Genomic DNA, 4,689 nt, shown 5'->3' with positions numbered 1-4,689 from the left:
GCTAAATATCGGAGCAAGCCCCGCCCACCCCTTCGCCTTAAAACCGGCTCCCAGGCCGCTGTGAAGACGTTGCCTGAGGCTTTCTGGGAAGTCTCGTGGCTGGTCTCGCGCGAGTTCCGGCGGCCCCGCCCTCGGGCCCCGAGCGGCGGCCTCCGCGCGGATGGAGGGAGGTAGAGAGTGGGCGGGGTGATTCGCTAGGGCCGCGAGGTCGTCTAGACTCTCGGCGGGGTTGGTAGGCGACTCTCCTGCCTTGGAGGGACCTTCCGAACCTATTTTTGCCATTTCTTGCCGTCTAGTGCATTCCTTTTCCGACCAAGCCAGAAACAAAAAGACAGTCTCACCCCGAGGAAAAGACGGGAGACGAGGCCGCTCTGCCAGCACACGTCGTCTCCCTGCGCCCGAAAGCGCCGAGTTTCCTCCTGGGCGCCTCACTGTGCACTGGGAGGGCCGCTCTCGCTCCGATTCATCAAGTGCCAAACGCACTTAGATCGAAAAATGGCCACGCTCTACGTGTCTTTCCCGAGGAGCGTGTGACCAGCGCGGCCTGCCGGGCGGGCTTCATCACAGTTTGCTTCCTGCCTCTCGACGTGGCGGAGGCTTTACCGCCTCGGCAACTCCAACGTCGGCAAAGGCATAAAAAATAAAAATAGAGCCCGGAGCATGACGGTCCTGTGTGCCTGCCGAAAATCAACCCAACGTAGCCTGCCAAGAATATACTATTATACGTAAATAGGCAAGCCACGTTTGAATTGGAGAGACTGTGAAACAAGAGCCATAGCACATTTTCTATTAATACCTCTGTGAACTGCACTTTCCTTCTGGGGGCCTGGAACCATTATCACTTGGATGTTTAGGGACATAAACCACCTTAAGGGACTTCAAAGTTGTAATTAGCAACCAGTCTTCTGTCAGTTAAATCCAAAATATTAGCCCTAGTTGCGAATTGAACACTGTGCTTAAGGCATCCTCTCCTCACAATACAACTAATAAAAGCACCTCATTTTCGTGGGATGAATTCTCTGTTTTCTCTAGATGTATGCCCCTCACCCCACCACCACCAGCAGAACCTGACAGCAGTCATCTGTGGCCTATGTGGAGCCCTGATAAGTCCCGAGCGTTAAGTAAGTGCTCAGTAAATACTGAATGGACGAACTTGATTAAAAGAATAAAAGCTAATCATTGATAGCTCAATACAACGCCACTATTCTGCATGTATTTGAGCGAGGGGGGAGGGGACTTTAGCGCTAACAGCACTTCCCCACTTTTCCCCAAATACACCAAAATCTGACCATCGTGATTTGCAGCCTAGGACATTATCTTAAAAACCTTTTCTGCAATCCTATTGCATACTCGTTAAAAATAAAGTCGCCTTTCCGAGGCAGTTTAACTGTGACTTAAAATAACCTGAGGAAGTAACAAAGAAGGAGACACACTGGAAAAAAAATTTCTCTTGAACTAAATCCATTTGACATATGATACTTGATTTACCTACTTCTTTGTAATAAAACCTTTGTTTCCTGTTGAAAATACAAATAATGTCAAAAAGAACATTGAGTAAAAATTGAGCCCATTTAACAAAATAGAAAATTATCCCAAGAAGTATAAATTGTAAATAAATGACCAGCATTACTAGTAAGATAAATACACTCAAATGGAATATCGAAATCATATTTTACATGTAATAAATTACTAAATCAAATTTTAATATATAGGTCATTGATAAATTTACTGTAAATATGTTTATGAAACTATTTTCTTAGAAGTATTTGCTTTGTTTCATTTTGGTATGTTTATGATAATTGAAAGAGAATCAGGAAGGCCCTGGCCACGTAGTTCAGAGCATTGTTTCCAGATACACTCAAGTAACAGGTTCCATCCCTGGTCAGAGCACATACAAGAATCAACCAATGAATGCATCATAAGTGAAACAACAAATCGATGTTTCTCTCTTTCCCTTCCTCTCTCTCTCTAAAATCAATATATTTTTAAAATATAATTTTATTTCAGAGAGGAAAGGAGAGGGAGAGAAAGAAACATCAATAATGAGAGAATCATTGATTGGCTGCCTTCTGCAAACCCCCAACTGGGGATCAAGCCTGAAACCTGGGAATGTATGTGCCCTTGACTGAAATTAAACCCAGGACCCTTCAGTCCGCAGGTGGATGCTATATCCACTGAGCCAAAACAGCTAGGGCTCAATACATTTTTGAGAGAGAGGGAGGGAACACGAACCAGTGAACTGGAAAGGACAAGATAGGAATGAGGGAGAAAAAAAGGAGACATGTTATACTTTCAACAATAACGACTTTTTAAAAAAGGAAAGAAAATGAAGTGGAAGGCTAGATCATCAAGACAAACTCATTCTACTGGTTTGGTTTGTCTTTTTAGGTTGAACTATGAACTGTTTTCCTATTTGGGGAAGTTGAAGTGGAGAGGGGATTTGGAGCCTCTCTGTTCCCACTCCCTGAGAAAGGCGAAATTGGGAACCCAACAATAGAACTGACAAACAGGAACCTGAGGCGATGGGGCCAACAGAGGTTCCCAAACTAGACAGTTGGGGGAGGGAATTGGCTGTAGTTGCTGCTGCCTCCTCTGTTCCTATCCTTCCCCAAGCTTTGCATTGATTCCTTTTTTTTTTTTTTTTATTGTTTTTGTAATTCTGGTAAAATATGCATTGACACTTTGAGCTAGCTGATAACTTTCAGTAAATTCCTTTGCTGGGTGAGTTAACCAGAGTTTGTTTCTGTTGCTCCCAACTAAGAACTGAGTAAAGGTAGTTTCTATTTATGAGGACATTTTCTAAATGGTTTGGCATTTTTCCATATTTACACCAATGAAACCAATGGTCCCTAGACTAACCTATTTCATTTTTTACTGGTGAACACAAGTTGACTGGGTTTCCTCCCCCATCTTTCTATTCTCTTTTGCCTACAAGAAGGCAGAGGGTTTTGTAGGATTTTTTTTTTCAAGGTTTAAAATTACAAAAATTATTTATTCAATAATTCTTTATTACAGTTTTATTCCCTAATCATCATCTCTCCATTTTGAAAAATAATTAATAAATCAAAATGTAACTGTTCACTGTTGTTCCTAAATCTCACCAAGATTAATGTGCATCTTTTTCATGAAGTTTATTGCAACAAATGGAACATGCAACACTTACAAAGTTTTCATAAGAAGTCTTTGACTAAAAATTATGTCAGCTTGCTATTTAATGTAACTACTAAAGGACCTAAAATGAGGTAATGGGATTATGATTAGAATTGTCATCAAAAATGTTTTTTTTTTTTATTTAAGAGAGGTAATATGAGGTTAACAGAATACCTCCTTCTTTTAAAGCAGTTACCCAGTTGCAGACATAATTCTGCCCCCCAGAAAGTCTAAATGCTCAGTTCTGATTACAAAAATAATTTATCTCACAAGCAGAGGGCTAAAAACCACATAGGCAAAGGGATAAAATAAAATATTATGCAAACAAAAGTGGTGAAATAACACATGGTGGGGAGAATAACCCTTTGCTCTCCAGATTTCTTGGGGTGATGAAATTTCAGTCTCATTGCTTATTTTGAACTAGAATTAAGCCTGGTATAAAGAAGTGGTTAACATTGGTATTGACAAACCCTAGTACTGGTTTTTCTCGAAATGTGATATATAAAATCCACCTCCTGATTATAACTTGGGTTGCTTATTTGAAAAATAAACCATTATAGTACTTAGTCTCCTATGGGTGTAGACATACCCATGAAAGTTTGAGAACCAATGATTTATTGAGTACTTATAATACTCCAGATATTATGGGGCTACAAAGCAGAACAAGATATTTTTGCTGCCTCTGTTTTGGAACTCAAAATTTAGCAGAGATAGGGTGTAACTCCCATAACCAAGAGAATAAAGAGACTTCATAGGAATGAGTGCCAATAGTGAAAGAGAGAAGACCTGTCTTTTAAAGAAGTAGTGGAATTTCACTGCTTATTTTGTCAGTCAGTTATTCAACAAGTACACATGAAGTGTGTGCAGTGTACAGGTACTGAGCTAGGTGCTTGGAATGGGGCAGTGATAAAGGCTAACACTGACACTGCTCTCAAGGGGGCTGCCACTGCACGGAGGGAAACAGAACACACGTTAACAGTCATAATACAAAGTCTGACGCTGATAAGGAAGTGACGGAGAATAAAAAAGGAAAACTTACTTTAGAAGGGATGCATCATCAGGGAAAGTATCGGTGAGACAAGATTTAGGTGGAAATCTAACAGATCAGGAGAAGGGAAAATAGCAGGAAGAATATTTCAGGTAGAGAGACTGAGGAAAATCCCTGGAGCAGAAAAGACCTTCTTATGTTTCTGAAACAAAAAAATATAGTAGTGAATGGTGTCCATCAATTTTAACCAAGAAGTATAAGGCAAACAAAAACTTTATTTGGGGATATTTTTAGGAATTGCATATCCAGGAGGCAGATTTGGGTAGAAACCTAACCGTGTTGTGATGGGGAAAGGAAGGGATCGTTTAAAAAGATGAAAAAAGGGTGGCATCCAAAGTTATTACACAAGTTGCTTTGAAAGAGTTGTGATTGGTGCTGGCAAGCAGACTTGCACTATGCTATACATGATTAATTGCTTATGTCTATTGCTAGGTGAAATTTTTATTTTTTAATAGAGTTCAGTGATGCAGAGTTAGTTCTAGAAACTGTAT

The sequence above is a fragment of the Pipistrellus hanaki genome (genome assembly GCF_964339955.1).
Source record: "Pipistrellus hanaki genome assembly, chromosome: 7".
NCBI classification, from domain to species: domain Eukaryota; kingdom Metazoa; phylum Chordata; class Mammalia; order Chiroptera; family Vespertilionidae; genus Pipistrellus; species Pipistrellus hanaki.
This window is presented reverse-complemented; position numbering follows the sequence as displayed.